The sequence below is a fragment of the Zalophus californianus genome, chromosome 8, assembly GCF_009762305.2.
Source record: "Zalophus californianus isolate mZalCal1 chromosome 8, mZalCal1.pri.v2, whole genome shotgun sequence".
NCBI classification, from domain to species: domain Eukaryota; kingdom Metazoa; phylum Chordata; class Mammalia; order Carnivora; family Otariidae; genus Zalophus; species Zalophus californianus.
In genome coordinates, this window is record NC_045602.1 from 72,225,749 (window position 1) to 72,248,629 (window position 22,881).

At 37.4% G+C, this 22,881-nt stretch overlaps 1 protein-coding gene and 1 long non-coding RNA gene across 4 annotated transcripts in view; one reads left to right on the plus strand and one right to left on the minus strand.

Moving 5' to 3' along the window:
• Nucleotides 1-22,017, minus strand: part of FOXN2 (forkhead box N2) — a 63,602-nt gene extending 41,585 nt beyond the window's left edge. Inside the window, exon 1 of one of the 3 annotated variants that reach the window (XM_027622635.2) lies at nucleotides 21,939-22,017. The gene's annotated coding sequence lies outside the window, so the exon portion shown is untranslated. Of the gene's footprint in view, nucleotides 1-21,328; nucleotides 21,460-21,614; nucleotides 21,820-21,938 lie in introns of those variants that run through there. The other 2 variants (XM_027622634.2, XM_027622636.2) reach the window with 2 other exon arrangements.
• Nucleotides 22,018-22,215: 198 nt separating this feature from the next.
• Nucleotides 22,216-22,881, plus strand: part of LOC113938049 — a 40,578-nt gene continuing 39,912 nt past the window's right edge. The window contains exons 1-2 of the long non-coding RNA XR_003524796.1: nucleotides 22,216-22,326; nucleotides 22,703-22,745. This is a non-coding gene — a long non-coding RNA (uncharacterized LOC113938049). The remainder of the gene's footprint in view (nucleotides 22,327-22,702; nucleotides 22,746-22,881) is intronic.

The following is a 22,881-nucleotide window of genomic DNA, read 5'->3' on the forward strand; positions in this document are numbered from 1 at the left end:
TTTTACCCTTTGTTTAGGAAAGACATTTTTGCTAGCTATAGAATTCTAGGTTGAACTAGAGTAGGTCATAGCTGTTAGATTCATTTCCACTGAGTATATCATTTCATGGTCTTCTACTTCCATTATTGTTATTGAAACCTGATATTCCTCTAAAGGTGTTCTGTTTTCTCCTAAAAATTTCCCCTTTATTAACCTATTTTATATTTTCCATTTTCTTGTCTGTGTTGCATTCTGGATTTCTTCAGATGTCTATCTTTCATTGTATCAATTTTTCTTCAGTGGGGTCTATTTACTTTTATCTATCTTTTGAATTTTAATTTCAATTACTATATATTATTTCTAGAACCTCTGATTCTTTACAAAATGTTTGCTCTTTTCCTCATTTTAAGTTGTCACTGAACATATTAAATGTACAAATTTTATATTTTACATCTGATAATTTCAAGATGTGAACTACTGGCAAGTCTGATTCTGCTGATTCTATTATGCCTTGTTTCCTTAGTTTGTAAATTTTTATTATAAGCTACTCATTTTCTTTTTTTTTAAGATTTTATTTATTTGACAGAGTGAGAGTGCAAGCACAAGTAGGGGGAGGGGCAGGGGAAGAAGCTGACTCCCTGCAGATCAGGGAGCCTGATGTGAGACATGACCTGAGCCAAGGACAGACGCTTAACCAACTGAGCCACCCAGGCGCCCCTAAGCTATTCATTTTCATTAGAACATTACTAAAACCAACTCCTTGATGATGATTTGTGTTGCTTCTGTCAGGTCCCCAGGAGTAGTAACAATGAAGGATCATTTTAAATTCTTAGCTTGAGGTTTAGTGTGAATTCAGGGAAACCTGTGTGAGGGCTAGTTTGTGGTTAATAAATTTTCAGTAGTGATTTTATTTTTCCTGTTAGCAGCAATATTCTTATAACTTTCTTTGTCCTCTGTAAGGACATGAAGGGTAAGAATATCTAGATTACTCTTATGTCTAGAAGTTATAGCCCTTTAGGGCTCCACAGTAATGGGGAAGACTTATTTCCTCCTAGGTATTTTATCTTGGCTGGGTCTGGGCTTTGCTTCCTTATCCTGAGCCCCACAAGGCTAAGAAAACAGAAATTCAAACTGATTTGATAACTACCCTCAAGGCAATAGCCAGCTTCAGTACTCAGCTTACTGCACTGGGTTCTCTCTGGGTTTCCAATTAGTGTTCGGTCTAACTATTCTTTTGTGCCAGAGCACTGATGCATTTTATCAAGTATTTTAGGTTGTTTTCGGCAGAAAGGCTGGTCCAGGTATTTCTTTTGTCATGCTGCTGGAAACAGATGTTTATATTAGTACCTGATGGCACTATCATAACCTATGTTATCCTGTATCTGAAACCACTAGTTTCTTAAGTTTCTTCTGCTTCAACACACTTGAGGAATTTAACTCACTCCTCTACCAGTAAGAGTTGCTCATTATAACAGTGATTCCCAACTAGAAGTAGGTAGAGGACATTTCCCTGGAGGTGGAAGGTGGTGATCCAAAACTGTGCACATTTTTTAAAAAAGAGGTGGTTCTTCTCATTCCTTTTAAAAATCATATTCATTAAAGACAGGAAAGCTATTTTAATCCCTTTAACTATGATTCAGGCTTGTCATTATAAACACACTTGTAAAGAATATTTATACGGGTTATGCAAGTATATAGGACTATTTGCCACTTTATTAGTGTTTCTCAAATCAGGATGTCCCATGGATATACTCTGGCGGCCAAGAGTTTTGCAAATTTTCATTCTGTTGCCTTTATTTCAGTAACGGTATAAAAATGTATCTTACTATTTTCAAAGAGAAAAATGAAAGACTTATTAAAAAAATTACTTCAGGAACTAAAGTCAATGATTCTTAAAATGGGATTTATAATTTTTTTTCTTTAAAAGGGATCCATGTATCATGATCTCAGGGTCCTGGGATGGAGCCCCACGTCAGGATCTCTACTCGGCAGTGAGTTTGCTTCTCCCTCTCTGTCTGTGATCTCTCTTGCTCTCTCTCTCAAATAAATAAATCTTTATAAATAAATAAATAAATAAATAAATGAGATCCATGTATTATTCAAGTTGAGAAATATTGCTCCACGCTAAAAGGCTTCACCTTGCTATGCTTGAGTTATTGGATTAATCTTCTTAGTTCATTATATCCTAGTTTTCATTTGTACTGCACTCACTCTACCTGATTACACAGGTGTGTGATCCCTTATCTAAAATCCTTGAGAGCAGATATATTTGAGAATTCAGAATATTTTAGAATTTAGAAAGGAACTACAATGCAAAGATGATATGTTGTACGATGTGTCGGTGAGGTTTGAGGCAGTACCCCATAATAAACACGTCAGTATTTCTGTAGCAAAATGTAGATTCACACTAAGAGAGTAAATAAAGACCATCAATTGTCTTACATCAGTTCAGATCATGTTTTGCTACTAAATATGCTAAGAGAAAATTTTGGTTTTCAGAGCATTTTGGATTTCTAAATTATTAACATAGTATTATATTACCATTATCTGCTATAGACGAGAAAGCCAAAAAATTTTTATTAGAATTTCATATAAGATCACAGTAACATCGGGGCACCTGGGTGGCTCCGTCGTTAAGCGTCTGCCTTCAGCTCAGGTCATGGTCCCAGGGTCCTGGGATTGAACCCCACATCGGGCTCCCTGCTCAGCCAGGAGCCTGCTTCTCCCTCTCCCACTCCCCCTGCTTGTGTTCCCTCTCTCTCTGTGTCTCTGTCAAATAAATAAATAAAATCTTAAAACTTTGTAATTTCCCCCCCCAAATATTTAGAGTCCCTTTTTTGTCCATTTGTGGTTTAATAGTTGAGGATACAGAATAGGTAACTTCCTGATAAACAGGAAATATATATTATGAATTCTAAAATGTCAGAAGTACCTAAATGTATATAGAAATTTAAAATAAATCTCAAAGCTAATGTATTAGCTATATTGGATTATGATTACAGTATCACTACACCTTGCAATGTGGAGAAAAGGTAGAGAAAGAGAAGTTTAACATATATACTATTCAGAACAACCTCTCTTGGTCGTTTTCAAAGAAACAAACAAAAAACAAAACAAAAAACAAAAAACAAAAAAACCCAACCCTTTTACTCCTACTACCTTCATGGCTCTATTGCCATAATTGTATACTATTTTACCATAGAATCTAACAACTATGGCACAACTGCAAAATGAAAGGAATTAATACATGTCATACTAGGAGATACTTAGCAGAAACTTGAGAGGACAGTGTATCTGAAGTTAAAATTGTGAAGGATAAGCAATTTCATATGATAAAAAATAGTAAAATCTAAATCACAATTCTTGATATTATAATCACATCTGGTGGCAGTAAAGCAGAGAGTTAAGAGCATGAGCTGTGAAAAGATATTGCCTGGGTTCAAATCCCAGCTCAGCCACTCAATAGGCTATAAGACCTAATTTAGTATTATTATAGCCTGACTTTCATAAACTGTTAATACAAATTAACATGAGAATATAAAGCAGTTAGAAAAGTGGTAGAGAGTAAGTGCACAATGAATACTAGCTACAGAGATGATAATTATTATTAGTTGTTAATTTTTAAATCATTATTAGTTTCCTTCCTAAAGTAGATTTATAAATGGTACATCTTTCAAATATAAAAATTAGGGTACAAAATCGGTAACAATACTTTATGTTTTGAAGTTTGGGAATTAAAAAAAAGAATCCTAACATTAAGGATGGGTCTCCTTTATGACCAATGACACTGGCAAGGCAGCCACCTGAAATTAGGACTTCTCAGAAGAGTGCTGCAATAACAATTTCATCATTTTCTCTATAATGCGACTTTCACTTCCTCATTCTATGTTTCCATGCACTTTATATGTTGTTATATCAGTATTTTACCAATCATGCTACATGACAGAACTCTTCTTCTAATCTTTCTAGTTTAAATAAGAGAAATCAAACCACATAAACCTTTAGAACTTTTTTTTAGTATTTTGTTATTAATGCCTCTAAAAACTCTTAAGTTCCTTTATTAACAGCTCTGCCTGATGCTAACATTCTCATAAACACACACAAAAATAATTTATAAAAAATGAATACACTACCTCTGAAGTAAAAAAAAAGTGTTGAGTTTTCACTAGTAATGACATTCTTAATGACAAAAAGAAAAAATATCTACATATATAGTACATTCATTTGTATCCAACTAATTCAGAATCTACTATCCTGTTACAGAATTTTTATGAAGTTAAAATATTCAAGATAATAATCTCCTCTTTGAAGATACTACTTATTGTTTTGTGATTTCAGCATATCTACAGTACTTTAAAAATATGGGTTCATAAAAAAATGGGTAAATGAATATAAAACTTACTTAAAACCCCCAAATCACGGGGTGCCTGGGTGGCTCAGTCGTTAAGTGTCTGCCATCAGCTCAGGTCATGATCCCAGGATCCTGGGATCGAGCCCCACATGGGGCTCCCTGCTCAGCGGGGAAGCCTGCTTCTCCCCCTCCCATTCCCCCTGCTTGTGTTCCTTCTCTCGCTTTGTCTCTCCTTGTCAAATAAATAAAATCTTAAAAAAAAAAAAGCAGGCTCTCAGTCCAGCAATTCTCATGAATATGACTTTTTTAGTGTATACTTTATTAATATAAATCCATAGCAAATAAGGAATAATTGCAATTAACTCAGTTCTATTAATGATGTGTTTAATACTTCTAAAAAGTGCTTTTCAGTATCACTGAATCCCCTGATGTTACATTTTTCAATTTTAATTAAGTTTTTAATCTTACCTATATTACAGTTCTTCAAGCCTAAATCTAAGATACTATTTGTAAAATAATTTATTTCACAAAAAATTTATTTTTAATCCATTATATTACCTAGGAATTCTCATTAAAAATTTTTAAAAAGCACCAAAAAATACGCAGATCAAAATAAGACAGTCTTGATATCCCAAAGCAAATTATTCCAATTTTTTTCTTTCACCTCCCCCCGCTAATCAGAGTATTTCTTTTCCTAGCATATTTCCTAGATTAATTCAACAGCATAAGATTCTAATAAGCTCAACATAAAATATTTTAGCAGTTTTTAATTACTAATTATTTTCAAAATCTTAAGAGTTCTTCTTTAAAAAAAAAAAAAAGGAAAACCCCAAAAAGGTAATGAGGAAAATCAATTTTGCTGTTAAAAGCTTTTTTACTACACTAGAGTGAAAAGGAACCATGCCATCTGTTATGTTTTACTAGAACTGGGAAGAAGATGAAACCAACACTTGAGCAATTGTACAGAGAAACCCCGAAGACTTGCTGTCAGTCCTATGCTTAAAGCAAGAAATGATTAACCTTGAACAATATGGCAGCCTCTAACCTACAGGTAAAGTTCTCACCATTTTCACTCTTCTAGTCTAGCTTTCTACTTAATATGTCTCATTATAAATATTTTAAAACATGTAAATTCATGAAGCATGTGGCAAATGAATATTATTTTTTGTTATATTTAATTAAATGTATTTACAATTTCTAATTCTTTTTATGTGGCTTAAGACATTTGGAAACTTTATTTTTATTAATTTTCCTTCTTCCCTCCTACCAGTAACTTAATGTCATAGGTAAATCAAATATTCCTGCAAATGTAAAAGAACAACCAAAGAGTAGGCCCCATATTAGATTTGTGGCTTTCCCATCCAATCACTTTAAAGTAACTAATATAAAAAACTAGACTTGGGCTAAGACAACCCTAGCAAAGGTAAACAGTCTTTCACTTAGTTCAGGTCACTAAACAATGTTTGCCGTAGAAAAAAGAAATCTACTACAGAGACATGGCATAGTAGAGAATTCTAAAATGTTTGTGATTTTATTAGCACAGCCTGGCAATTATCTCAATTCATTACCATAATTTAAGCTTTCTCTGATGAAGATAAATACATAAAAGAAATTTCCACTCAATTTCCCTCACCTCCATTCTCTGTGGGACTGAACTATTTTCATTGATTAATTATAATAAAATAACTTTTCTCAACCCTGGAAGCCACAGCATTATATTTCCAGGATTTATTCAACAGTATAAGAAGCTTATTATAAGTTCATTATAAAATATTTTAGCAGTTTACAGATACTAATTTTTTTAAATCCTAAGAGTTCTTCATTTTAAAAAAAAGGAAAACAATTTTATTCCTGTTAATTTACCACACTGAGAGCAAAAACAAAGTGTGACATTTATTGAGCACATACTATTTTGCAAGGCACTGTGTAACAAACCTAACACATACTAGAATTCTTATGATATTCCACTGACTCAAAATACCTGATAACGTTGGTAACCCTCAGGTAAGAAAAAATTTAGACATATAAAAGGAATGAACTCAATCTTTTCTACTGAATAAAAATAAAATCTTCATTTTAAGAGTCTCTATTATAAATAATGTCCACCCCATAAAATCCAAGATTGAGATTAGTGGGTAGAGTCAAATACCAAATGTACTGCAAAAAGACGTGTGTTTGATTATAATGCTACATGATGTCATGTATCCAGGACAACTGAAGCATTATGGTCTCTTAGGGATAAAACTGCCTCTTGGTCATAGATTTAGGTGACACAGCATGTGATCCATTGTCTCTACACAAAAAATATGTGCAGCTGCATTTTCCAGTCAAGAAAGGGCGGGAAAAGGCGGGGGCTGGGGGGTGATGCAGAATACAAAAGGGTCAAAGATTTGTCTCATAGGGAAACTGTTTTTCAAATAGGGGTAAAAAAAGAAATTGAGTGAAGGAAAAGACCTTTCTCCAACTCATGCTAAAAGCGTAAAACACTAAAATCTGGGGGAACAAATTCTGTTGTAACCTTCCACTGAATCCATTTTTCTCCTCCCCTAACTTGCCCAGGTACACAGTGTAAACCACGATTTAAATGCCATTTCTATCTAAATAGTTTTGTGCTACTTGTACACAGTATATAGACTTCCCCTACACATTGTTGCAGCATTTTTCTCTTTAAAAAAGTGTTTCAGTTGTTCATCAGTTTCTTGGGGAAGTTAAAATGAAGCAATAGCTTTATAAGCAAAAAAATGAAACACATTTGCTTCTAACCAGTCAACAAACCTGGTATTTTCTGTTTAAGGACCAAATGCTTTTCTGCAAAATGAATGCTAGCAAATAACCCCACCTTTCACACACAGAAATACTGATTTAAAAAAACAGTACTACAAAAGATATAAATGCAGTGAAAACTGTTTTCTCTGATAAGGAAAATGGCTAGTTCTAATAAATGTTTAAAAAAAAGTTGATGACAAAATAACTTGAAAACTTCTATTACCATCTAAAACATAGCACTAATTTACTTTACCTGTTACTAAATATGATAGGGAAAAGAAGCACTACTAGCTCTTAGAAGTAAATCTAGCTTAGAAAACCCATCTTTTCTCAACCTTTGGGGCTGCAATCAATGTGGTGTACAAAGGAAAACATGTTAAAGGCTGGAAAACACTGACAACACAGAAAAAAAAAATCACTAATGGAGGGAAATATCCATGCCATCTAGAATTAGAAGTAATATCACCATGCCACAACCCATACAGTTAACCAACCAGAGCTTTGGTTCTTTGACAGTCCTATACCAACCACACCAGAAAAGCAATGTTGAAAGGAAAAAAGTTACAGAAACTTGAAAGTCAACAGATCTAATATCCTAAAGTACACAGGTAAATTTGGTTGGCATTTGAATACAAACAGGAAGTATTCTTTGTCATCAAAATTTATTTATGTAGAAATTATTTTTAATGCTTTGAAATAAGCCATGCAGTAAATCTCCTACAGCCAATTAAATTGTTCCACTGAAAATAAGCATCTTTTAAAAGAATATTCAAGATCAGGAATACATTTAATAAAGGCAGAAAACGATTCTTATCTTACTAATAGCTTTCTATACCAAATTTGGAAAGCAAAAGTAAAACTTAGGACTCTGTATCAGTTGATTTAATATATAGATTTTACATGTAATTCTAAAAACAACACAAAAGTATGATTAATTAAAAGTATGACTAAAAGTAAGTACATTTTAAATAAGACTCAACTAACCCTCTATGTATAATTAGTGAAGTAAAATACATTTATGTGAAAAATTATTAAAGATATTTATGTTATTAAATAGACGATCTCCAGGGCATTGTAGAAAGTAACACTTAGGGGCACCTGGGTGGCTCAGATGGTTAAGCGTCTGCCTTCGGCTCAGGTCATGATCCCAGGGTCCTGGGATTGAGCCCCACATGGGGCTCCTGGCTCAGCAGGGAGTCTGCTTCTCCCTCTCCCTCTCCCCCTCCCCCTGCTCATGCTCTCTCTATCTCTGTGTCTCAAATGAATAAAAATCTTTAATAAAAAAAAGTAACATTTAACCTAATAAGCTAAGTTTCTAAATAAACTTACTCAGAATATAACCTAAATCCTAAACAGCCAAATCAACTGTAGCTATGTGTAGCTAAGAGGTCTAGTTGTCACTACCAGTAGATAGGATCAGCCACCAAATGGATGTTAGTTCCATTTGATAATACAGAGAATACTGATAGCAAAATGGCTGCTTTTCTTCTTGGAGGTAGATCAACGTTTGTGGTGGTGGTGATGGTGTGTATGGGTGTATATTTGTGTGTTTTGTTCTGATCTGTTGAATCTGGCTTGTGAGATATTCAAATAGAGTGGGTGTTTGGGATATATGTGATCTAAAGTTCAGAAGACATGTGTGGTCTGGGGATAGATTTTGGAGAAATAGTTAAATATGAAACCTGGCCATTTTTCTCCATTTTCACAGTTACAACAATAGTCCAGATCAATACCATTTCTCATCTAGACAGCTATAATAGTAGTCTACATAAATGGTACCCCTTATAATTGTGTTTTGCACAAACATACACAGAGGCTCGGACAATACCTTTTTAATTAGTCTCCCTGCATCTATGCCTGATCTTCTTTTATTCTCTACAATATAATCTTATAAATGCAAATCTGACAAGGTCCTTTTCTTTCTTAATCCATCAAGAGGACCCTGAGGTCCTTTACATGGTACATGAGACCTGGCATGACTTAGCCCCTGTCTGACTTCTCTGGCCACATCTTTTGCCACTCTTTCCCCACTTTAGATGTCTGAATAGGCCATGCTTTCTCCGCCCCCAAGGACTTTACCTTACTTCCTTTGCCCGACACACTCTTGATTTTACCCAGCTCTGGCTGCTATTTATCATTCACATCGCAGCTTTTAAAATTTTAAGGGAAATGTTCTCTACATCCCAGACTAGACACGGCCCTAAATTCTGTCCTTCCATAATATCCTATACTTTTTGATAACATTTATCATACCTGAGAAGGCTTAAGACATCTTTCCTGACTGAAAGCTGCACAATGGCAGAGCTTGTTGTCTGTTTTGTTCACTGCTCAAATAATTGTCTGTCACATCTTGGTTCTAGCTCTGCTACCACATAACTTGGACATCTATAAAATGAGATGGTTGGATTTTCATTCTATACTAATCTAAATGCCATCAAAAACTGAAATTCAAATATTACCAACTTTCCTGTAGATTTATACATGGTAAAACCTATATATCCTACCCATATGTATATTTCCTATGTGTGTGTATAAATCATGTACACATGATTTATGTAAATGAGAGGGCTAGTGCTTTCTTATATAAAAAATTCACTGAATGCTTATTGATACCAGGAATTAAGTGCCTTACCAGTATTAACTCTTTTAAAAATCTTCACAACAACTCTACCAGGCAGTTGCTATTTTTAGTGTCCATTTTATATATGGAAGGAGATACAGAGAGATTGAATGGTATGTTCATTATCACAAATTCTAAAGTGGCACAAATGGGATACAAGCTCAGGGAGTATGGCTCCAGAGCCCACACTCTTCACTACTACACTAGTTGCCACCCTGCTTAGATTGCTCCATAGTACAAAAGACTGAAAAAAGTACGTGCTATCATAAATATATCTGACTCAATATCTATATCTGACTCAATATCTATATCCTCAAGCTAATCCTCCTCTACTTGAAGTTAGTCCAAACTAGACTAATTCTGTACAGATACTTCTTGTGCATTTCTCTATTTATATTCTTGCTCCTGCTATTCTAACATCTGGATTACCTTCCCTATGACCATTCAGCCAAAACCCTAATGACAACTCCTCCATGCAATTACCACTTGAACTTCTTTTAGAGATGTTTATCTCTCCTACTATGTTCCCACTGCATTTATATGTCCTTTTCTTTTTACCGTGGTTATTTGTGTCAATAGCTCAAAGCAAACAATAGAAATGAAACCACTTTATAAACATTAAGGTTCTATACCTTAAAAAAAGACTTACTCCAGAATAAAAACAAAAACAAAAAAAACCTAGAAAACAATGGACACAACAACCCTAAGCAGAGTACTTAAGCAAGTAGTATTTGGAAAATAGTATCAGAAAACTTTTTAAGAATTATTTTAATTACATTTGAACAATATGCTATTTGGAAGTAGTAGTTAAAGGAAGTCTACAGTAAAACCATTTGTATGAAGCACTATTAATGGAAAAGTTTACAAAAACAAAGAGAAAATGAGTTTTTTAAAGGTAATGATACACCATTAGTAAACCTCTATTATAACTAAAAAATTCATCTTACCTAATCCTACTCCTTGGGGAAAGCTGGTTCCTACTTTCTGTGTTCCCACACTGCTCTTGACTCTGTGTCTAGAAGGGTTATGTATCACACTGCAATTATTTACTTACATGCATCTATTTCCTAACATATAAGCGTTTTCTATTTGTTATATAAGTATCTTTACCTTGATCAAATTATTTAAATCTTTGTTTTTCTAAACAAGAGACTATCCCATTAAGTTTTCTGATTGTTTCATATTTCTAAATTACTATCTTATATAAAGGAAAATCAACAAGTCCTCTAAGCTAACCAATTCTTTCTCCATAATTTAAGAATAGCCCTAGGTGTAAATAATGTAGGTTAGCTTTTAAATATTGGAAAGAGCTAAAGCATTAAATGTCAAAGCGCTAACACTTGCATATTTGCAAATGAAAGATAATCCCATGACCCCTTCAAAATTTCCCCAAGGATCTTTAATAGACTTTTAAATGCTCTCTCAACTAAGAATAAATAATCAGGGCAGAACAACAGGTTCAGAGTGCTGTGACATATAAAATCAATGAATAGAATAGCATTAAGTGCCAATAATATTAGAAGAAATAAGTTTTTTTTGCCAAGATTGGGGGGGAGATATAATCACTCCCCAAATTAAAATTATCAGGAAGAGGATTATGGAAAATGACAGCTGCGGTAGCAGCAAATTTTTGATTCCTTGTGAATCTTTACATAAAACAGAGCAATTGGAGAGCAAACCCAAAAACCCATGGGTAACTTTTACAACAAAACCATTTGACAGTCTCACCATATTTGACAGTCTCACCACAAACTCCATAATACAAAGGATGGAAACAAACCACCAACAGCCCCAACCTTTTTCCCCCACTCCTCCTCCAACCTGTTTTCTATTGGTGTCTAAGTGAGAGAAAGCAGGGGGGAAGCAATGAGGTGTATAAAGAATTTGAGAACAGAAGTACAAAATAGCCAAAAGGTATTCAGTGGAAAGCAGTGAGAGACAATTTGTGAGAGGCTAAAATTACTCCTGTAGTAAGTGCAAGCAGTTCACAATAAGGAATATAGGCCTGGAGCAGTCTGGTCTCCTTAGGTCGCTTGAAACTGGCACTTGGGGCTGTCTTCCAAGACAGAGGCTACACTTAAGAGAAGGTGCTGGGAATGAAAATAAAATTGAGCAGGTTATAGACAAACAAGATACAGGAAAGAGAAGGTCCAAATAGAAGTATCAGAGTAGAATAGAGCCAGGAAATCTCAGAAAGCCATCTACCATTTTTTTAATGATGCACAAAAACAACAAAAGAGAAATCTGTGAAGTTAGAAGAGCTATCTGAACTAAGCCTCCTCCTAGAAGTTCAAGAAAACTATTTTCATATAAAGAAACAAGTCAAAGTATTGAGGTTGAATATCATACAAAGTTACAATAAAAAAAAAAAAGAAACGGGGTGCCTGGGTGGCTCAGTCGGTTAAGGCTCTGCTTTCAGCTCACGTCATGATCCCGGGGTCCTGGGATGGAGCCCCACATCGGGCTCCCTGCTCAGCAGGGAGTCTGCTTCTCCCTCTCCCTCTGCCTGCCGCTCCCCCTGCTTGTGCACTCTCTGTCAAATAAGTTAATAAAAAATCTTTAAAAAAAAAAAAGAAAAAAGAAACAGGAAGATAGTCAAACTCATAGAAGCAAGGGAGAGGGGGAAATAGAAGTTGTTCAATGGGTATAAAGTTTCCATTATGCAAGATGAGTAAGTTCTAGAGATCTGCTGCACAACACAGTGCCTACAGTTAACAATATTGTATTGTACACTTAAAACATTTTTTAACAGGGTAGGTCTCACGTCAAGTGTACTTATCCCCCCCCACTAATAAATTTAAAAAAAGGGGGAGTGGGATACAATAACATCCTATAGACGATTAAAGCATGCCAGAAAGGGATGCTCACAGAAGAGATAAAAATGAGCTTCTATTTCAAAATGAACTTAAAAAAATTACACAAGACATGAAAGAAAAACATATATCAAAACAAAAACTCAGAAATAAAGTGACAGAGTTCAGGAAAGAATCTGAAACAAAAGGGAAAAAAATTATTTCAGAAATGAAGACTTAAAAAATAGAAGAAAAAATAAACATTTAAGATAAAGCTTTAAGAAAAACAGAAGGTGAAAAGAAAACAAAAAGAAATGAGGAAGGAAGGGTGCAACCTTAAGTCTAGTGTCTGGGGATATATACTTGGTAATAAAACAAAAAAGAAAATCAAGTTACGTTTCTCACATGTAACACATACTTTAAAAAAAGTATCTGACATTGACTGATTCTTAGAATAAACTGCAACTACTTAAAATGCATAAAAGATTTTTTAAGATACTCTAAAACTGCCAAGAAAACTCATCTTTGTGACAAATATGGTGGTCTTCAAAATAAATATAATTAAATTCAACAAACATTTATCCAGGATATATTATGTATGAGTTATTTCCACTTCAGTTGAAGAAATAAGTAATACCTATAATAGAAAGCTATATATAGTGCATGCTTTGAGGAAGGTACAAGGTACTGCAGGTACCGAAGAAAAAAAAGGGCATTTCACCTGCCTTACTGCATTAAAATTCTAACCTTCTCATATTCCTCCAATCTATCCTCCCCAGTAATGGCAGAATGATCTTTCAAACACCAAAATCCCCTTTTAAAAACTCTTCACAAAGTACAGTACACAGGCAATTCAAATGCCTTACAAGGACAAGGTAGGCCATAAATGAGTGAAGCTGGTCTGGTGTAAGAAATAGAGAATGATGGAAACTGTCAAAGAGAAGGCAGCTCCTTATTATTAAGCTTTAGCCAACTACTGCCATGTAGGAACATGAAACCAATGTTGCTACAATGTTCAATTTTTCCAGAGATGACAGAACTCTAGTCATTTCATGTGAAATGTACCCATATTTACATGTTGGCAAATAATGCAAAATTTGAAGAAAAAAAATACAACCCAAACAAAAAACAGCTGTAGGCAAAATTTGTGAACTCTGCCTTCAGAAATGGGGTGTGACATTAATATTCCTATAGGTGGCCCCAGAGTGTCCGCAAAACTGCAAAAATGACTGTCTTCCTAATTCAAAGGAAAAGTGAACTTTCTCTCTTATAAAATTTCTCTTAAAATATTAGCACCTGCTACCATTAGCCTGCCAGCAATGGCTAAAAGATGCCAAAACACAAGAAAAAGTAAAAGAGGAACATTTATTTGAAAGTCATCTCAAAATTGCTTAACCAGTTTTTGGTTGTGATTGTTTTTATCAAGTTATATTCATGGGTACCATTTTATACTATATACGTGTTATATGGTCAAAATTTCTATTGCTATAACTGTTTCTAGATTATATGATACAATCAAATATATACCGGTATTTGTTCTTTAACAAAAGAACACCATGAAACTCCAGAAGACCATGGGCCTAATAAAATCTAAAATCTTTGGTACGGTAGCCTATGAACTCCTGGAAAAATCTGGCTCCTGTTTGCCACTATTTCATAACACTTTAAGTTTCCGTAATATACTGTGCTCTTTTACTCCTTCAGGCTTTTAGATGCATTTAAGGCTCTCTACCCTATTTGTTAGAACTACTTAAAGTCATCTTCCAGTCCTCCTCAAATTATTTGCTTTTTCCATCATGCTTCCTTAGCATTCTATATAGAACCCTATTACGGAACTTACTTGCTATTTATGACATTCTTATAGAGATCCATGATATACATTTGTAACTGAAACAAAATGAAACTACACTTTTACACTTAACACATACAATACACTGAAATTTTCTATTCGATTTTTTTTTAAGAAATGCTGATTACAGTTTACTACATTGGTTCTATCATCCACTTAAGAAATACTGCACTAGACTATAAATCCTTGCAGGCAGAACTCCATATATTAATTTTTATGCTCTAGTACAGACCATTTAGTAAGCAAATGTTTAAATAAATGAATAAATATAGCAGCATCCTGTACCAGAAAAGTCAAAGAGCAAGGCTTTGAGATCAAGCAGACCAATCAGCCAACAAGCTTACACAATCTGAGAAATGACTCAACCTCCTTGAGTCCCAAAGAGTTAACACCACTTAACTCATTATAATAATAAAGTAGTAGCACTGCTAGATGAGGCATTCTACTTCTTCCTGGAACAGATCAAGATGTGTCTCATCCTGGCAAATATCCCCTTTATAAAGGCTTCAGGTCACAGTACATAGATTATGCATTTTTTCAAAGATTTATTTATTTATCTTAGAGAGAGAGAGAAAGAAGGGGGAGGGAGGCAGAGGGAGAGAATCTTCAAGCAGACACCCCATGGAGCATGGGGCCCATATGGCTAGATCTCAGGACACATGAGATCATGACCTAAGCTAAAATCATGAGCCTGAAATTCAACCAACTGAGCCAGCCAGGGACCCCAGAATATGCATTTTTAAAGTCTGACAGACTTGGGGCGCCTGAGTGGCTCAGTTGTTAAGCATCTGCCTTTGGCTCAGGTCATGGTCCCAGGGTCCTGGGATCCAGCCCCGCATCAGGCTCCCTGCTCTGCAGGAAGCCTGCTTCTCCCTCTCCCACTCCCCCTGCTTGTGTTCCCTCTCTTGCTGTGTCTCTCTCTGTCAAATAAATAAATAAAATCTTAAAAAAAAAAGTCTGACAGACTTGAATTCAAATACCCAGCACTGCATTTACATAATTTCTCATTATCTTTTTCTTTATCAATAAGAAAAATATACTTCCTGTAGGGTTGTTATGAGGAATTAATATATACCCTATATACTATATACTACGTGTCTAGTGTAATTCCATGTCAGACTACAGTAGGTGCTCAATAAAAGCTATCAATTGCTGCTATGATTATTAATAAATGTTCAATAACTATTTAAGAGGTAGCATTCAAACTGAACTTTTAAGGATGGAGGAGCTGGACAAAGACAAGGGGCAAACAAAAGGAACAGGAAAATCTTAATTTACAAGAAATCACTTCTTTTTCTGTATTTCCTCTTTTAAGGTAAACAAACCACAAGGATATATAAGTTTATCAATTTTCTCAATTCTCTACCTCCAAGGTTATGAATAAAACTCAAAAGTATTATATTAGCTCTGTGTCAAAATTCTAACTTAAATATTAAATTATGCTCAGTGGGCTGTACAATATAGTGTGAAGGATATAATGTATTAAAAACATTTTAGAAAGAACTTCAGTAAGAGTTCAAAGTAAGAGCACTTTGTAGTTAACTAGGAAAAAATTAACTTAAATCCTCATTCAATCGGCCTTTAATCAAATTTTATTGTCCAATAAAACCAGTTTTATTGATAATATTCTCAATAACATTCCCAATATTAGAATGGCATTCCTCTTCCATTAAGTATACAGTGACTTCCCTCCAAAAGTTTATCACTTTCAAAACTTTAACTGTTATTTTCTTCAACTTCATTTTCTTTTCTAATCACAGTCTCTCATAAGAAGAGTGCAGGGTCTTTTCCCAGTGTTTTCCCCCCAACATACCTTTCAAACCACTTCTAAGTGGAAAACACCAAATACCTATGAAAATACAATCAAGAAACCAAGAATTTTCTTATATAACCTGCAAACTTTATAAGTTATGAGAATAATTAATGGTAATTAAACTATCCAATTCCTGTATTTAACAGGAATATATCTATTTGGGGAGAATCAAAGTAATTTTCCATTATCTGTGTTGGTACAAAAAGGCAGTTATTTTTATGGTACATATATTTAACCTTTATGATAAGCATATCTTCTAAGTGACTACCTAAGTAAAGAGATTTATTTAGCCTTTTAGGCCTTATAGTAATGCCACGTTTATAAATGATAGTGAAATCAACACCTATGTAAGAGAGGGGATAAATTCTATTTTATGTTTTATATCAGGCAGACTACAGAAAAGTAGAAATGACATCTCTTACTCACCACTATATTCTTAGCACTGAAATACAGTAGTGCTCAAAAAATATCTATCCAAGTTTAAATGTTTATTTATGGAAAAGAAAATGAGGTTGAGGGAAGTAAAAAATAAGTATGAATCAAAATTAGGTTAAGACCTTAAGCATGGGATATGCTTAACAACTTGCTTCTAAAAGAGTAAAACATGGAAGGGTGGGGGGTGAAACATGGCAAACAAAGACCTTCAAGAGTGATCAAGATTATCATCAATTTTGTCATATTGTTAGGATGTACCCTTGGAGTAAAGTGATGAGAATGGCACTTCATGTCTGTTGTCTTCCTCCCTAAAACCCATGACCCCAGTCTAATCTGGGAAACATTAGATAAATCTCAACTGAGGGACATTTTCTAAAATTTCTGACTAGTACTCCCCAAAACTGTCACAGTCATAAAAACAAGACAAGTCTCAGAATTTGGAATTCTGGAACAGAAAAAGGACACTAGGGAAAAACTAGTGAAATCTGAATAAAGCATGTAGTTTAGTGATTAGAAATGTGGCAATAGTTTCCTTAGTTATGACAAATGTACCATAGTAATATAAGAAGTTAACAATGAAAATGAAATGTCTCTGAGTAAGGTATACTCACGTGTACTATCTTGCAACTTTTCTGTAAATGTAAAACTAATCTAAAGAAATTTATTTAAATAAAAACAGTCTGAGTAAGGGAAATAAGGAATGAATCAAAATCCCTTGGAAGCAAATGATGATAAACATTCTTTTGGTTCCTTTACGTTTGGTGATAAGACAAAGCATTCTACTATAATGGAAATAAAGTTATTAATAAAACACTACTGTAGGCATTGTATAAGTCTATAGTATTAGTTATAAAGTTACATATGACCAAATCAAATGCCCTCTGAATTTTAGTTTCCCAAAGTATCATTCTTAGTCCTCAACATTTCATTTCCTAACAATTCATAACATTAGCTGTCACTTCTGTATTGAATGGACTATCCCACATCTCTAATCTTTAGTCACTTAAAGGTCATATTCCCCTTGCTATTTCCCAGTCACCTTACACTCAACTAACCAAACTCACCGTCTTCTTGATAATGCTCTTCTTCCAAACCTCCCTCTCAAAGTTATTCATTTTTTCTTCAATTGATCTTTTTCCTATGCCTCTCCATCCCCACAGTTAATAATTAGTAGTACACACTGCTATCAAATGAACCTTCCTCAAATAAGGATTTTATCATATTCCCAGGCTCAAATGCCATTTTTTTTTACTAAACCATATTTACATTCAGAAATGATGCTTTCAAGGCCATCCATAATTGCTTATGCTTTTGTACCCTTCACTTGTAAAGATCCTTCCATCCATCTCTCTACCTCATACCATGTCCTGCCTTTCCTTTATTCAGTATCACATATACACAAGAAAGTTTCTTCTGGGTGGTCCAGACTTTATAATCTCCTTGGAGTGATAAAACCTAAAAAGATGACTAACAAAGAACACAGGAATTTGTCTCATTCAAAGCTGTATCCTCAGCACCAATAACAGTGCCTGCCACATGGGAAGTGCTCAAAAAGTATTTATTAAGTGAAACAAGGCAGTACATAAAGCACAGCCGAAAGAATTATATGCTATCTGAGAAGGTAAAGAATTTTCAGTTGGAGAGGTGAAGGCAGGTATTTCTGTGATTCTAAGGCCCTCAGGGCAGCCAAGACTCAAGCTTAAATATTTCTTCAGTTGTTAAGAGGATGTGTGCAAGTGCATTTCCAACAGAAAAATGTTACACCAGCATAGGTAAGAAGTAAAATTGTTAAACAACACTGAAGTAGTCAATAAAGAACAGTTCCTGAAGGTGAGTGGAAATAAGATGGGAGAAGACTGGGACCAAAGTTTGAAAAGTCCTGAGAAGAAATTTGGTATTCATGCTTGACATAAAGGGTGATACAATTCATGCTCGACATAAAAGTGATACAATTTCCAGGAAGATTAATCTAAGGGGAGTAACATGATTAGACTTTAGAAAGCAAGAGCCTTATTTCTTGAAGAAGCCTCCCTATCTAACCAAAACCCTTTAGGTTCCTTCTCCTTTTAAGCCTTACAGTACTTGCCTGCATTATACAATTTAACTCCTAACTACATCCTGTCACAATATAAATTCTTATTTTCATGGGTGTTAATCAAGTCTCTTCAACCAAAGAACAGGGATCACATCATAGACCTCAGCTTCTTATCTAAGAAATCAGCAAAGCATTGGGCCCTTGAAACTTTATTTCTGGAGGACTTTTTGCATTTGTGCAAAACCCAGTTACCAAAATGACAACAATCTAAAAGCAACACACAACACATATTGTGAGTAGCTAAGCTACCATAAGAACAAGAGTAAGTCCTGTTTGGATGGCACTTTTTAAGGTTTCATTCGATAGTCGGACCCCATAACTAATAATGTTGTTATCAGCATATGTTTTCAGTGCTTCCTGATTTGTATAAGTATTTCATCACCTCGTTTACTTTCTTTCTCAACTAAGCATTGCTTTTGGTGGTCAGCACATATACTAATTTCTCAATCACATTATCTTTTCGGCACTGAAGCCTCTTCAATCTTTTTATCTATTAACTTCATTGATTGAGAACTACTGTTATGGCATAATTAAATTCTAATAAATGGTGCTGCTGTAACTTCTCTACATTAATTCTTTTACACATTCTAAATGCTTCCTGTGGTTTAGCACCCTTCAAGTAAAACTGATTCAAATAAAATGATGTTACAGAAATAATTCAAATCCACCAAAGCATTTACAAAATGAAACATCATGCATTAGTATCCAGGGATTACACCTAAATTCTAAAATTTGCCAAACTCGGGCGCCTGGGTGGCTCAGTTGGTTAAGCGACTGCCTTCGGCTCAGGTCATGATCCTGGAGTCGCAGGATCGAGTCCCACATCAGGCTCCCTGCTCAGCAGGGAGTCTGCTTCTCCCTCTGACCCTCTTCCCTCTCGGGCTCTCTAGCTCTCATTCTTTCTCTAATAAATAAATAAAATTTTAAAATAAAATTTGCCAAACTCTCCAAAAGTTTGGATTTTTAAATCTTCAACCCTTGACCCTTTACTTCATATATTGTCAAAATTAAATTTCATTCCTTAAAATAAAATCTGTTCATGTTAACATTCATATTAACCATTAAAACTTTCCCAAAAAGAGCTTAAGAAAGTGCACACACACAAATCAAACGAGTGTTTATTTCATCCCTAAACAAGTATTTTCATCCATAATGTATTTTTTCAGGTCAGAATTTTTATGTAAGAAGAAAACACTAAGACTTTTATAAAAGTAAAAAACAAAAACAAACAAAAAAACAACAAAAAAAACACTCCAGAACATGATTATTTCTTACTGCATTAGAACCTCTCACTAATGCTTTTGAAATACAAACGACTTTTTTCCAGAGTTGGGGAACTCCATAATATACTACTCTATTCCCCCACCACTCCTTAACGTACCTAACACTGCTGAGATTTTAGAGATGAATCATCAGAACAGCAGAGGAAGGCAAAACGTCAATATAAACCTTACAAGGACTGCAAGGTAACAGAGATAAGTCTTACAATTCGGATGAAACAGAGAGAGATATGAACTGTTCAGCTTTTTCCACTTCCTGATCTCTGAAAACACCAAAATGTGGATGCGAGGCTACAGCACCATTACAAAGCCCCTGGTACCAGTGAAGCCTCAGACCTAGTGGCGCTAGGGCACTCTATTACACTCAACCGGCCACGTGGCTGTCACAATCAGAAGGAAGACAGGAGAAACAGCACCAACTAACCTGGAAACAAATAACCCCTCACTTCCCTCCACCTCGGAGTTGGGGTAGAAAAAAAGACTGTGCTGTTTCTTTGCACGCTAAGACTGTTTTTCTCTTAAGGTGAAAACGAAGTACAGGGGCTGCTTTAAAGAGACAGAAATCAGGTCCAAGAAGATCCTGAGAGTGCACCCCACTGAATTCGCTACGCTCACTCCCGCGAGCTGAGGTGGGAACAGAGGCACTTTGCAAAGGGGTAAAAGAAGTGGAGTTGAGTAAGAGTGGAGGATGGAGGGCTACGCACAGGGGCCGGGTTTCCCCCGACTCCCACCGTCCTCCCGGGTTTCAGACTCGCTGCTGCTGCGGTGGGGCGAACCCAGCAGGCGGAGGGCCTCGCATGCGCCCTCACGACCTCTCACCCTCCTAGACACAAGACAGAAGGGCAGAAGTAACCACGGGCCCAAGAGAGGCGACGAACAGGAAGTGTCCATACTGCAGCGCAGAAAAACCCTAACTCGCACCCCACCAAGACAGCCACCCGGCGAGGCCCCCAGGACGCCCGCTGGAGGAGGGGCCAGAGGGTGCCGGGGTCGGCCACCCCCACATCCGGACCCACCCCTGTCCCCCGGCATCGCCTGGCAGCCCCGCGGCTTGAAGTTCACTCCAGGCAGCCTTCGGTGCCTCCCCGGGCACTCCTTGGCGGGGCCCAGCCAGGCCGCCTGGGGCCGGACCAGTACTCCACGCCCGGCACGTCTCGCTCCACTTCCAGGCGGGGGAGGGAGCGCTACACACACACACCCGAGGGGCTTGGGGCACTTCCTCTAACTGCAGATTCGCCCTGAGTCGAGCCCTAAGCGTCCTCCGGGCCACCCCCGAGCCTTAGCCGGAGAGCCGGCACCCCTCGCCGCGGATTACGCCGCGCGGCACCCGCTCTGGGGCAGTCATTACCTCTCACGAAAAACTCCTAACTCCTCACGGGACCACGCTCCCCTTAGTTCGACACCCCGCGGGAGCCCACTCAGGACCCAAGGAGCGCGCAGGGGAGACCCCAGTGCCGGCACCAATTCCTCACAGGACAAAAATGTCCGGGCGCGTCACGGGACAGCCGCCTCCGCGCCCCACGCCGGCCGCACGCGCTGCCTCCGCTCCCGGGACCTGCGCCGCGGGCCAGGGCGGAGAGCGCGGCCGCCCGGCGGCGCCGGCCCAGGAGGGCGCCACTCCGCACGGGACTCACCGTCGGCTCGGCCGCCTCAGCGGGGAGGCGAGGGACGGGCAGGGGAAGACACAATATGGCAGAGCACCACAGCTGCTCCCGGCGGCTTCCAGCAGCCGCCTCGGGGAAGACGCGGCAAAGAGCAGGCAGCGGCAGCTGCGGTGGCGGCCGCGGCAGCACCACATCCCCCTCTCACTCGCTTCCTCCCCCTCCCTGCACCCTCCCTCGCTGTCATGGCAACGCGGCGCCAAAGCTATTAGCCCCGCCCCTCCCTCTGGTCCCCGCCTCTCGGACCCCTTCGGAGGGGGCTCGGTCCGCCCCTCGGTGTCCCCTCCCACCTCCTACCTAAGGGCCGGCCAGGGACCGCGCTAGCTGCTCTGAACTGCTGGTGGGAAGGAAGGGAGAAGCAGTGTCCGGAAGGGCGGGGTTCGCACGGAAGGCAGGGCGGAGACGTTGTGGGCCAGTGCGGGTTTCGGGCTGAGGAGGGGCTGGGAAGGCGGGAAAAAATGGAAAGTCCTCGCCTGTCCGGGAAGGACCTATAGGAGTGCAGCGGGGCGCGGCGCGGCCCCTGAGTGGCCGAGATGGCGGGGGGCGGGGCTAGGGCGGCCACTGCTGGTCGGCCCGCGAATCCTGGTGCTGCGACTGCCGCGAAGACCCCTAACAGCCCGAGCTTCTGTGGGTTTCCTCAAGAGCTTTCCGCCATTGGCCAGTCTTTGAAAGCGCTGTAGGAACGGTAAAACATTAATATGAACTAAAAGTAGTATTACACTCACTTGACTGAAATTTTAAGTGAAAACTGAGCTCAGCGTGGTTGTGGTGAAAAAAAAGGACTTTGGAAATCAGATACAGAATTTAATAAGCATCGCATTTATTGAGCCCTCACTAGGTGCTAGGGACTGAGCTAAATTTTTGACATGCATTGTAATAACCATAATGCTAAGATAGCATTGCCAGATAAGACGAGTGTCCAATTAAATCAGAATTTCAGATAAATGCAGAATCATTTTTTTAGTAAGAATGTTTCATTTGGGGTTACACTTCCTGGTTTGTTTTGGTTTTTGGTAAATCTGCAAACCCTATCCTAACTCTTACAAATTCCCACTTTACAGATAAGGAACCCGAGGCTTAGAAAAATAACCTGACAAATATAAGGTAAGTGACAGAACTAAGGCTCCATTTTACTAAAATTATGATCTTGACCACCAAATTTCTGAATATAGCCACATCTTCAAAAACTAGAGTAGTGATACCTATCTCACAAATGTGCTGAATGGATTGAAGAAAAGGT